This window comes from Anolis carolinensis, chromosome 1, assembly GCF_035594765.1.
Source record: "Anolis carolinensis isolate JA03-04 chromosome 1, rAnoCar3.1.pri, whole genome shotgun sequence".
Classification (NCBI taxonomy): domain Eukaryota; kingdom Metazoa; phylum Chordata; class Lepidosauria; order Squamata; family Dactyloidae; genus Anolis; species Anolis carolinensis.
Window position 1 is genome coordinate 52,831,419 of NC_085841.1, and position 14,449 is coordinate 52,845,867.

Consider the following 14,449-nt stretch of genomic DNA (forward strand, 5'->3'; position numbering starts at 1 on the left):
CTGGATAGCTAAGTTGAATTTAATACAAGCAATCAGAATAAAAGGGTTCATGAATGCAAATTATCTAACATTTATTTAAATTGTCTCAATTTTTAGATAATGGGTTCAATTTTGTTTCATCAGAAAGACTGAATGTTGCCCTGGAAAACTTGTCACAGGGCTGACAACAGTTATTTGAAGTCCCGCACATATTGTGGTAGATGATGATACTACAACCCACATTAATTCACCTCATACTTTATATGTGTGTGAGATATGTGTGTGTGTGTGTGTACGCATTTCCACAGGATGTAATGGGAACACCTGTGGAGAAAGCATATCTATGGGTCACAGACTTCTGTCTAAACATAGGGGGAAGAATCTTTCAGCTTCACAGTTCTGTAGTTCTACAATTTTTGATTACTTATTGACAAAACAATTTGGAAGCAATGAAAATTCATCAGCATATAAAGAGATGGTAATGGTCCAAACACTACATAAATAATGCACAAAAAACAACAATACTTATAAATTTTCTAACTAAATCAAACTGAAAGCTTTGAATCTTTAGCAACATTTTAATGAGAATCCTAAGTTCTGAGCAATAGATCTGTAAAGAATACAGATAATATAAATGTAGCTAATAAATGTGTTAAGGCAGATCAGGATATAGGGTGGCAACCTGTGTTAGATGGGGTTACACTTCCCCTCAAAACTCAGGTTCACAGTCTGGGAGTCCTTCTGGACTCATCTCTAAGCCTGGAAGCCCAGGTGTCAGTGGTGGCCAGAAGGGCCTTTGCACAATTAAAACTTGTGCGCCAGCTGTTGTGATGCCCCTGGCTGCGAAAGCACTGGAAACCAAATACACCGAGGCCAATAAACAATCTAATATCTTTATTAAGGAATTAAGGAATTAAAATGAAAACAAGTAGAAAATATAGTCCATCAATAGACCTTCCAGAAAAGGTCAAATATAGTCCAGTAATATATTGTCCAATATATAATATTAGAGTTCAAAGTTTGTAATCCAAAACCGAAACGCACTCAAACTTCCAAGCAGTTTGAGTGGGGAAAATGTCCAAGTCTTTCACTAGAGTTCAAAACAAGTCCAAAGGCAAGGAATTGAAGACAAGGCTGGATACACGGTACGACAAGACAAGACTGGATTCACGGCAAGACAAATCAAGGAACATGGCTGGGCAAAGCACGACAAGGCTGGAAGGCAGTGGACTTAACGCAGTCCACACTTGGCTGGAAACGAAGTTATTCCTCCAAACTCACACGTTGACTCCGCAAGGACTAGCCAGTGCGGGGAACTTTTAAAGAACTTCAAATCTTCCTGCAAAGCAGGTGTCCAATGCTCCTTTTCCCAAGGGAAAAGAACTGTAACAACATCTTCGGCCAGATGCGATCCTCCCTAAGAACTCTCAGGGGAAACGGGCTAATTAGCACTCTGTCTAGCCGCTAATCGGGCGCTTTTTCGTGTTTGTGCTTTCTCTGAGCGGCTAGCCTCCCAAAATTCCCTTCTCGCAAAGGGGGGAGAGGTGTTGGGAATAGGTGCCTGTTCAAGGTCCTTTTTAATGAGCTCCGGGCTAGAATTGTCAACAAAAGGCATCTGGAAAGGAACAGCCTCTTGCTGAAATGGCAGAAATCCCATTTCCTCATCACTTTGATCCATAATGGCGCCATGGTCATGACCCAGGGGCCCATGGGACATCACAGCTGTGCCCATACCTTGAGAAGCCAGACTTGGCCATGGCGGTCCACACCTTGGTTACATCCCATCTAGACTACTGTAACGGGTGCTATGTGGGGCTACCCCTGAAGAATGCTCGGAAAAAGTGCTGGTTTTGACCTACAAAGCCCTAAATGGTTCTGGTCCATCTTACCTGTCCGAACGCATCTCCCCCTATGAGCCTTCTAGAACTCTTAGATCATCGGGGGAGGCCCTGCTCTTGGTCCCACCAGCCTCGCAGGTAAGGCTGGTGGGAACGAGGGACAGGGCCTTCTCGGTGGTGGCTCCTCGACTGTGGAACACCCTCCCCAGCAACATACGGCAGATACCAACTCTCCTAGGCTTGAGGAAAGCCTTAAAGACATGGTTGTGCACACAAGCTTTTAATGAATGAGAACATGGACATTACATGACCTGTATGAAGACTTGAGGATTCTGGATGAATGGATTTTAATCTTGGACATTCTTAAAATTTTATATAATGTGATTTTATTTTGTAATGGTATCTGTTTTATATGAACTGTTGTTTTGTAGATTCTTTTATATGAATTGTTGTTTTTACATTGTTTTTAGGCATTGAATTTTTGCCATTTACTGTAAGTCGCTTTGAGTCTCCTCGGAGAGAAAGGCGGGGTAAAAGTGATGTAAATAAATAAATAAATAAATAAATAGGTCCAAAGAGCTGCAGCCAGGCTACTTACAGGTGCTGGTCCCAGGGAGTGCACAACTCTTCTGCTACAGCACTTGCACTGGCTGCCAATTTGTTTCCAGGCTCTATTTGAGGTTCTGGGTTTGACCTTTAAAGCCTTAAATGGTTCAGGTCCAACTTACTTATCTGACTGCATCTCCCCATACCAACCAGCCCGCTCTTTAAGATCTTCAGGGGAGGCCTTCCTTTCACTTCCATTACCATAGCAAATGGGACTGACATCGAAGAGGGAGAGGGCTTTCTCGGTGGCCACCCGACCCTGTGGAACACCCTCCCAAAAGAAATTAAAACATCTCCTTCACTCTCTTCTTTTAAGAACCATCTAAAAGCTTTCCTGTTTAGACAGGCTTTTAGTGACGAAAATCTGGAGTGACAGGCAACATTACATGTTATGGACTGGAGCAAAGTGCACTATGTCTCAATATGATGCCACATGAATGTGAATGTACATTGTAGTTGTTTCTCAAATTTGCTTATTTTATGATGTTTATATTTATTATTGATGTATTTTGATTGTTGTTTATGTGATGTTAATATGTTACAAGCCACTTTGGGTCCCGTGAAGGAGAAAAGCAGGATATAAATATGAATTATTTTATTTTATTTATTTATTCACAGTATTTATATTCTACCCTTCTCACCCCGAAGGGGACTCAGGGTGGATCACAATGTACATATACATGGCAAACATTCAGTGCCATCAGGCATACAACACACAGAGAGACACAGAGGCTATTTAGCATTTTCCAGCTTCTGGCTTCAAGAGGGTATGCTCATTCCGGCCACAGGAGAAGCTGCTGCTTCATCATCCACTGTGATGCCGAGTCCTTGATGGAGTACTTCCTCATCTTCCAGCACGCAGCTGCTGGACATTTTTATGGTGACATAAATTAGTTAAATTAACCTCTCTGCATAAGCGGTCCCTAAATGTCCTACTTGACAGATGCAACTGTCTTTCAGGTTGCTTAGGTAAACAACGAGCTGGGGCTATTTAATGGTTGGGCACTCAATCCAACCCGGGCTTCGAACTCGTGACCTCTCAGTCAGTAGTGATGTATTGCAGCTGGCTACTATTATTTATTTATTTATTTATTTACAACTTTTTCCCCCCCTTTCTCACCCGAGGGGACTCAAGGCGGCTTACAACACCCGGCAAGATTCAATACCAAACAATCAATAAAATTAACAACACATTTAAAACCATTAACAGTAATCAGTAAAAATACATTATACAAACATTAAAAAGCATTAAAAACATATAAATTACTTAATTCCATTCTTCCAAGAACAATTGTACATAGACCTTAATTCAGACCGTGTCAATATTTGCTTACTCATTAAATGCTTGCACACGAAGCCATGTCTTTACGTTCTTCCTGACGCCCAGAAGGGTCGGGGCCTACTGGATGTTACTGAGGAGGGCGTTCCACAGCTGAGGAGCCACCACTGAGAAGGCCCTGTCCCTCATTCCCACCAGCTGCGCCTGAGAGGCAGGTGGGACCAAGAGCAGGGCCTCTCCCGATGATCTTAGCATTCTTGATGGTTCATAGGAGGAGATACTTTCGGACAGGTAAGTTGGACCAGAACCGTTTAGGGCTTTGTAGGTCAAAACCAGCACTTTGAATTGGGCTCAGTAGCATATTGGTAGCCAGTGGAGCTGGCATAACAGTGGATAATTGGAGCTTCCAGGCCGTCTTCAAAGGTAGCCCCACGTAGAGTGCGTTGCAGTAATCCAAACGGGATGTAACCAGAGCGTGGACCACCGTGGCCAAGTCAGACCTCCCAAGGAACAGGCACAGCTGACACACAAGTCTTAGTTTTGCAAATGCTCCCCTGGCCACCGCCGAGACTTGTGGCTCCAGGCTCAGCGATGAGTCCAGAAGAACCCCCAGACTGCGAACCTGTGTCTTCAGGGGGAGTGCGACCCCGTCTAACACAGGCTGTAACCCTATTCCCAGTTCAGCCTTACGACTGACCAGGAGGACCTCTGTCTTGTCTGGATTCACTTTCAATTTGTTCGCCCTCATCCAGTCCGACACAGCGGCCAGACACTGGTTCAGGACCTGGACAGCCTCCTTAGTGACAATTATTTATTATTATTCCATGAATCTAGCCAACATTGGTCTCTAGTATGTGTGTGTGTAGAGACACTCACAGACACAATCGGCTCTAATTTTGGATACACTAAACATTTTTTTACAAAGACTACAATATGAAGAAAATTGAGAACCATTTCTTCTGAGTTCTCTCTTTCTTTCACTTTGCAATACATGTTCAAGTAGGTGAAGATATAATTCAAGGCCACTCATTTTAATTTATAAAAATGACTTAGTTCCAGTAGAAGAAACCATTTCTTTTCCAAAACAGAATGATGATAATCTATGGTAAGTCAACAGTGGAACTGTACAAGGCAGGACAAGCAAGTCAAGAGAGTTTGGGGACTTAAAGAAATACACTGTATGCAGAATGAATTGTGCTGTGAATTATTCTACTTCCTCTGTGTTCATTCAAGGAGAAGGGAGCAGCAGCAGTCACGAAGAAGCTTACTGTTTCCAAATTGTTTATTCCTGGGGCTTTCTTTGAAGGGGGGGGGGGGGGAGGGTGTGAACAGATTCAATGGCTTGGACAAATTGCCTGTCATTTTTTCACCCATTCTTTTCATATTGCCACCATTTGCAGCATAGTAATTACCATCACCACCATAGTTTTCTCCTTGATCCTCTCACTTTTGCCTCTGTTGTCATCTTATGTGCAGTGGCAAGTCAAATATGATCTCAGTCACAGAGACCTCATTACCACAGTCCCATCACCAGAGTGTGCAAAGATCCAGATTTGATACTTTTTCATTCCTTGAACTTGAATTTGATATTTTAAGAATGTATTTTCAATATCTCCTTTCATTATGATGTGATGATGATGCCTACTAGATTTGGCTTGCCCAAACAGAACTGAATATGAGGGGCCCAAATAAGACTGGAAGTTAATAATAGCACTCACAATCAACCCTGATTCGAAGAAAATGACAGAAATTGAACAAGGTAAGACGACAGCTATGGGTTCACTATCACTGAAACAGGCAGAAGTTATTAGAGATGAAAAATAGAAAGGGAAGAGAATTGTGTTTTGATTTACTTTATATTACAATCAATACCTATTCAATAAACAGGACATAAGAGTTGAACAGACAGATTTGACAGGCCCTAGTTTCACCAATTGGAGACGAGAGCTTTGAAAAGTGACTTGGTTTGATGACATCTCCCAGAATTCATCAGACAGTATTTTTCCAGGAGGATTATGAGAGTTATAATTCAAAATTGTAACTTTTCCAGGATTCAAGGTGGATACTCATTGTATGCGGTGTCTCAAGTGCCCTGGAAGTAGTAATGATAACAGGGTTCTTTCCTCTAAGGTTACAGAAGATATAAAAAGGAGAAAGACAATTTTAGGAAATCTAAATGGTACAGTTGCTCACCATGATCCTTGAGAATGAAGAAGTGTGCCAGTCTAAATAAATAAATGCACAATGTATGAAATAATTCTGCAATTGCAAGTTCTTTCCTGAAACTTCATTAGTGGTATCTTTTTAGAAAACTGCCTCGGGGACTAAGCCTGGATTCTCTGTGTACTTGTTCTCATTTCCTTCCGTGACAGATTACCTTGTTGCTGATCGACTGTTTGATTAATTAATTTGATCACTCCTGTCTCTTGCTCCATGACTAATATATTAAATAGCTGACTAACTTACTGTGTGATACGTACTGCCCATCTTCTCCTTGTCATCTTGATTAATTAAAGGATTGTTTCATTATTTCTTTTCTTGTGAACCTTGTTCATATCACAGTTTAACAGATAACCCGTGATGCCCATTCTACTTCTTCAGTTGTTCTCTTGATGCAATCTAGTTTTTTATAAGACCCTAATTTAATACACCTTGCTTAACCGATTAATGATTTTCCCAGTGCACAATACAATAGCTATGATCTTCATGGGAAAAGAATATTTCAGATGTGCACTTATGAAACCCCCACATGCCTTGCATTGACTATTTCTGAAGATAAGCCTTGCCAACAAGGTTCAGCCATTTGTTTGGGAGCAAGTAATTAAAGCCCCTGTGAATGGAGGGAGACATGGAGACAAGACTTGTGCATGTGCCAGCTCCTCCCCCTTGCATTGTTCGGCAATCTGGCAACCCACCCTCCTGCCCTCCTGCCCTCCTGCCCTCCTGCCCGGGTAGGAATTTTTCCCTTTCCTAAAGGGGGGGGGGGTTGACTATTCCATATTGTGTTTGTGGGAGAAAATAAGTTTTAGATAGTGGAGTTGTTTTAGGTTGGTTCCCACTGGCAGGAATTGGGGGGAGAATGTTGGTTGGTGTTCACATTGGCACCTTCAATTTAATTGCTATCCTACATAGTCCTTCCATAACAAAAGAGATTGCCATTGTCATCTACTCATTTTTCCTGTCTTTTTGCTGTGTGTGGTAGCTGTTACAGGAAATGTTCCTCTTCTCAGTAGAGTGCAACAAAAATATACAAAAGAACCAGAAAAACACTACCAATCTTGTAAGACTTCTTTCATGTTTCTTGACATTTTTTAAAAAAATTTATTTTGGCAAAGTAAGTCACAAAGTCAGTCAAAAACTTGACATTATGGTAAATTTCATTTGACCAGAAGCTGGCCACTTGGAGTGCCTCTGGTGTCGCTGTAAGAAGGTCCTACATTGTGCATGTGGCAGGGTTTAGACTTCATTGTAATAGGTGGTCTGTGGTTGGTAGGACATTTTTTAAAATGTAATTACATACAAGTATAATTCCAAGGCCCAAAGATATATAGTTACTATTTCAATCAGATTTTGAAAAATCAAACCCAGTAATTTCCATTTCTCAAAATAGCTAAAATAGATAATATAAGAGGAAGATAATATAAGAAAGGCATCAATCAAGTAGAAGGAGGAAGCAGCTATACCAGGCATGGGCAAACCTTGACCTTCCAAGTATTTTGGACTTAAACTCCCACAACTCCTAACAGCCGGTAAGCTGGGATTTTTGGGATTTGAAGTCCAAAACACCTGGAGGGCTGAAGTTTGCCCATGCCTGAGCTATACCTTCTGAGAATTCGAGGTGTCAAGATCTGTTGGCCACTTCTATGAGGGTTGAATGAAAAGTAATGCCTCCACCTTCGTTACTTGGGTTTGGATGGGAATATTTTAATAAATCAAACGCAGAAATAATCATTAGAATGTGCTCTTTAACTACCACTATTCACTTTTCCACATAATCACCAGACAATAGGATACATTTCTGCCAACAATGAACAAGTTTTCTGAAGCCGTCACGGAAGAAGTCGACACTCTGCTTCTGCAACCAGCGTGTCACAGTCCCCATCGTGCACAGATCTTCCGATAGCAAAGCAAAGCGATAATGTGACCCACACGTTCTTGTGAAATGCTGATTATTCTTGAAATTTCTCTCCAAGTGATATGATGATCATCCTGAATCAATCTGTCAACCTTTTGCTTGTGAAACTTGGTGGTTGCTGTCACAGGATGTCCAACTCTTTGTTTGTCATGCAAGTCTCTCTCCTTCTCCCATCATATGGTGGGGATGGGACAGGGTGTGCTGGCACCCTGTCTCCATCAGATGGAAAATGGGTGACAATGCATCTTGTCCCGCTGCCCTTTTCCCTATTGTATAGGGAAAAGGAGAAGAAAATGCAGGTAGCTCCATTGGAGCTACCTGAAAAATACTTTCCTCCCTGTGGTGGATGCTTCTGACACTTCTCCAATTTGGGAGAAATGTGAGTAGTGCCTGCTGAGCATCATCCGATGGCCCTTGGCAGACCCCGGTCAAGCCCCTTCCAAAAGCAGCAAAACGGGGCTATTTTGCCCCATGTGATGAGTTTCTACTTCCAGCAAGGATATGTTGCGAAGAACTGCTCTAAACTAGAACCAAACTGACTGAAACTCACATCTTTGTCCAAGAAGAGGCAATGAAGTTGGGAACACCATCTCAAATCCAGTGCTGAATGTCCCCACGTGTGTTTTTGGTGAATTTGCACTTGTGAGCAGGTCTTCTTTGTGGTGGCCCCCAAATTGTGGGGTAGCAGTTTCTTCTCCATTATTTTTCAAAGGTTGGTTGAAGACCATTCTATTCCACAAGATTTAAGCATTTTAAAATATTTACTCACTGCTTGTTTTTACTCCCAATGTCATGTTTTAATGCTGAATTTTAATTGGATTACTTTTATTTTGTTGTACTTGTTTTAAAGTGATGTTATGGGTTTATTTCTTGATATTGTTGGTTTTGTACTGTTGATTATGTATAATGCCTTGAAAACCTTTGTTATGACCTGACTCCGAAATGAGTCAACCTTTATCCTGTTCTCCCATTTTGTAATGTGTGTTTCCAATTTTCTGCTTTTTAAATTGCAATCCATTTAACTCTGTATTCCTCTTCTGTACAGATAGCAGGAATCAGGGCCTTTATATGGAAGTCTGTCTGCTTCTTTTGTATATTCCCAGTTCTCTGATTATAACCTTGCTAAATTTCTTGAAAGTGGATTATGTCAGGGTCTGCTAATGGAACTATATTAATGTAATTCACACATTATAGAATCCCCCTTCAGCGTGCAATACCTTTATAACTTCCCATAACATTTTTAAATATTTCTGGATTTAGAAATATTCTTTGAATAGCTAAATATGTATCATATTTATTCTCTCTTTAGTCACACACTGCAAACCAAGATATGGCAGTAATAAGGAGGACATTTTAAACAGTCAATTGCTTTGTGTAATGCTTGAATTTCTCTCAGTCAGGACAGGTTTTCTATTCTAATAACCACAACCTAGATTTTTCTTAGAAAATCTATGTGTTGCAATCCCAAGTAACTGGAGGGTCTTATTGTTCAATTATGATTTTTATGGGAGATACTAACTTCCCGTGTTCCAATGGCAACATGGAAGCCTCCTGTGTTGCCATGCCAGCTCCGCCCTATTTCACTCATGGAGCCCCACTAGCATCATTTAATGGGAGCTGTCAGACTCCGTGGGTGAAGTAGGTCAGAGCCGGCACATGCTGCTGAAATCCACCCTTTGTGATGAGGCCCTAAGTGTATCATTTCTACATCTATTTCTAGGTAGAGGTGACATTTGAATTTTCCCTTAGGATTTTACATTCAGTTTCCTTCTCTATTAAGAACTTGTGGTGTCATTTGGAATCTTTTTCTCTGCAATATTAATTGATCTTGATTTAGTATTGCTACTAAACCAGATATGAAAGTAAATTGAACTTAACTACACAGCCTCATAAACCCTGGTTTGAAACTTACATGTTTAAAATAAGGTAGTATTGAATTAATCACAGTTTTTAAAACTGAATGAATGAATGAATGAAAACAACAACAACAACAACAACAACAACAACAACAACAACAACAGAATCTGGGATTATTGGGGAGAAATCAGCAGGCAGTTTCTGAATTAACATATAACAGAAAAAGAGGTAAGAGTGTGTAAGCCTGGAAGGAATCTTATGCTTGATGTGACATGGTTTATCCTGATATTTTTATGAAGTCACCTCTTCTCCTTGATATGTGCTTTCTGTATTTTAAACTTTATGTGACAACTGGGGTTCTGAGAGAAAGATGCAGAGCAGTGGAACAGAGTCTTTTCAGATGCACTACAAGGTTGTGAAACAGCCTCAGTGCTACTCCATTTCTGATCTTCCTATATGTGGTCTTATGATGGCTTTTCAGGAAAATCTTTGGGTAATTTAGAATAGTTCAAGGAATTTATTTCTGGCCAATCCAATATGTCATTATTAGCATTTTTAGAATCTTTCAAATGAATAAATAATAAAATAGCCATGCTTCTTAGCACATCCTCATTAATGGTACAACCGATCACAGACCCATTGGAACCCTGTAAAAATTATGAAATTGGCTGAATCTCTGTTCAGCCTACAATGTCCAGAGGAGAGCTAATCATGCGCCATAAAAGGGAAGAACATAAACATATTGGTTTGGGATTGCTTTCAATATTAAATACATATGTTTTCATTATTAATTAGTAGTATATTATTATTTTATTTATCGTGTCAGAAGCGAACCGAGGGTACAAGTTGTAATGCATTTGAAAACACAAACAAAGTTTTAAAAAATCTTGGCATTATACTAAATGTCCTTTGACCAGTAGCTGGCCACTTGGAGTGCCTCTGGTGTTGCTGTAAGAAGGTCCTTCATTGTGCATGTGGCAGGGCTCAGACTGCATTTTAATAGGTGATCTGTGGTTTGCTCTTCTCCACATTTGCATGCAGTGGACTCCACTTTGCAGCCCCATTTCTTAAGGTTGACTCTGCATCTCGTGGTGCCAGAGTGCAGTCTGTTCAGCGCCGTCCAAGTCACCCAGTTTTCTGTGTGCCCAGGAGGGAGTTTCTCATCTGGCGTCAGCCACTGATTGAGATTCTGGGTTTTAGCCTGCCACTTTTGGACTCTTGGTTACTGAGGTGTTCCTGCAAGAATCTCTGTAGATCTCAGAAAACTTCTGGAACATGGCCATACAGCCCTGAAAATGCACAACAACCCAGTGAGTCCGGTGATGAAAGTCTTTGACAACACTCTTAGAAAACTATTTCTTGATTTAAGGCATTGCCATGCTGGCTGATACCTGAACAAGGGGTGGGCCGGAGATGTCAATGCCTTGGTCCTTTCATTGCTGGCTGCTACTTCCTGGAGGATGTCAGGTGGTGCAATACCAGCTAAACAGTATAATTTCTCCAGTGGTGTGGAATGTACCGATCCTGTGATAATGCGACATGTCTCATTAAGAGCCACATCCACTGTTTTAACATGGTGAGATGTATTCCACACTGGACATGCGTATTCAGCAGCATAGTAGCAAAGCACAAGGGCAGATGTCTTCACTGTGTCTGGTTGTGATCCCCAGGTTGTGCCAGTCAGCTTTTGTATGATATTATTTTTAGCACCCACTTTTTGCTTGATAGTCAAGCAGCACTTCTTGTACCCTAGGGCATGGTCCAGGGTAACTCCCAAGTATCTTGGTGTGCTACAATGTTCCAGTGGAATTCCTTCCTAGGTAATCCTCAGAGCTCGAGGATTGTCTGTTCTTAAGGTGAAAAGCACACGTCTGCATTTTAGATGGATTAGGGATCATTTGGTTTTCCCTGTAATAAGCAGCAAGAGCTGTTTCAGAGAGCCTTCAGAGAGCTTCTGTTCAACCATTTCAAAGCTCCCTGCTTGGGGGGTGATGGCACAATCGTCAGCACAGATGAAACTCTCTGTGCCTTCTGGCAATGGCTGGTCATTTGTGTAGATGTTAAACATTGATGGAGCGATCATGCTCCCCTGAGGCAGGCTATTGTGATGAGTCATGGGCCATGTAATCCCATTCATGGCACTGTAGTCCCAGATGAAGAGGAGAACTTGGGTTTTTCACCGTCTCAGTCAGAATTGGAACCTTCCCAGCCAGATCTGGGAACCTTGCACCTGCAAGAGATTTGTCTTCCAGAAGTCTGTCAAACAAGCCCTGAGCCTAAATCTCCTGTGTTTTCTCGCCACGAGTTTTGTAAACAACAGAGAGGAGTTCAAGCGGCCTCTCGCAGGAGTGCTAGGATAGCTGCTAAGAATTTAGCTGATTAAGCCTGTTTTCCATGAGAAACTTTAAGGAGTCATGCATCTGGACTCAGAGATTAGCTTTCGTTTCTGGTTCCCCAGTGAACTGTTCTTTGGTGGGAAAACTAGACCCTATTTAGGTGTTTTACCCACAAAGGGATCTTGCGGAGTCAATTCGTCAGCTACTGGAGTAAGTTGTGTGTGGACAGCGCGCTCCGTTTCCAAGCCTCGTTCCTGTTTCAAGCCTTGTTCCTGATTCCAAGCCTTCGCTCCCGTTTCCAGCCTTGTTTACCTCCACGGACCTTGCCTTGTTTTCCAGGACTCAGCCTTGCCTTGTTTCCCGGGTTTTGCCAAGTAATTCCACGGACCTTGTTCTCGCTCCTCGTTCCTTGTTGCCTTGTATCAAGCCTTGTTTCAAGTTATTTCCTAGCCTTGCTCAAGTTCATGGACTAAAGGACCTTGTCATCTCCCCTCACTTTGCCTGGCAAAGTGAGTGTTTCGGTTATTGGATTACAACTTTGGACCTTAATATTTCATATTGGACATTGTTTTCTTGGACTAATTTTGACCTTCCCTGAAAGGTCTACTTCTGGACTATTTCATACACTTGCTTTTATTAACTTTATATATTTCCTTAATAAAGATATTAGATAGAATCTGGCCTCTGTGTATGGTTATTGGTGCTCTGCAGCCTGGGTCGTGACAGTTTGACTCCGCCACCCTAAGCACCAATTAACCTAGGCCAGAATGTCTACCGGAGCCGGACCGGGAGGCCAGCCACTCAGCTACACCATCGACAAGGAGGAAGTGGATCGCATCCGTGATAAGCTCAATGCGCAGGAGGGAGAAATAAAGGGATTGAAGGAACGCGGAATCCGTCTCCCGGCCCTGGCGTTGCCAACCAAGTTTTCTGGAGAAGCTTCTAAGGTTCATGTTTTCCGTCGCCAATGCCAGGCTTATCTAGAGGCCTGCAATGCCGAGTTTCCCCAAGAAGACATCAAAGTGGCGTGGATCTACAGCCTTTTAGACGGGCCAGCGGCCAACTGGGCGACGGCACTGTTCGACCAAGTTTCCCCACACCTAAGATCAGCGCAACACTTCTTGGATCACATTAAGGCGACTTGGGGGATCGAAGACAATTTGGAGGCAGCCGGCCATAAACTCCGGCGCCTCTCTCAGGGGGACAGACCCTTGTCCCAGTACATAGCCGAGTTCCGAGTGCTGGCCCACAGCACCGGATGGAATGATATAGCCCTCAGAGGACAATTTCGGGAGGGTCTCAACATCGAGATGTTGGAGGAAATTTCCAAGGTGGATCCCCCCCACTCTCTTGAAGCACTCATTGATCAATGTTTACGAGCTGAAGTCATGCTTGCCAACAGAAAACAATGGGTCCGAGGCCAGAGCGGTAGAGCTGGGGTGAAACCTCCCGCTCCCACCAGCGTCCAGCCGCGTCCAGTATGGAGACCCCCACCACCAGCCCCATACCCCAGGGGGAGCGAGGAGGTGCCGATGCAGTTGGGCAATGTGCGTCCCAGGTTAGATGCCGCCGAGAAGGCCCGCCGCCAACGCCTAAATCTCTGTTGGTACTGCGGGAACGGGGGCCACTTCGCCAGAGAGTGCCCAGCCAAAGGGAAGCCCGCCGCCCGTCTGGCGGCGGCGTCCTCCACGGAGACGAAGGCGTCTGAGGCGGCTGGCGCACAGCCGGCGGGGGAAGCCAGCTACCGGGCGTAGAGAGGCTCGCCAACCCGGTCAAAAAACCCACTCAAGAGCCGCCAACCGGGGTCCTATTTCTTCTAGTGGTCACCTTGTGGTCAGCAAAAAAGGGGCCAGTCATGGTCCATGCCATGATAGACTCAGGAGCCACAAACAATTTCATTGATAGAGAGTATGCCGACTCTCTGGGATTACAATACCATGACTTCAAGAATGCCCGTGTGGTGCAAGCCATCGATGGCCGCCCCCTCAAGACGGGTCCCGTAAGCCAGTGGTCAGAACCCACCAGAATGTGGATAAGGGAACATATGGAAGAGATTTCCTTCTTTGTTACCGAGGTTCCCCATTTCCCTGTGATTTTGGGAATTCCATGGCTGACACTTCACGACCCAAGCATCTCCTGGTCCAACAGAGAACTGCAGTTTGCTTCAAAATATTGCCAAAACCATTGCCTTGTAGCCAAGGTCTGCCATGCCACAGACACTGAACCCATTATCACCTTGCCCAAGAAGTACTCAGAATATTGGGATGTATTCAATGAAAAAGAGGCCGAGAGATTACCCCCACATAGACCTTATGACTGTGCCATTGACTTGGTGGAGGGGGCCCCGATCCCGCGAGGACATCTCTACTCCCTGACTGAACCGGAGCAAGAAGCTCTCAGGGAGTTTATAGAGTCAAAC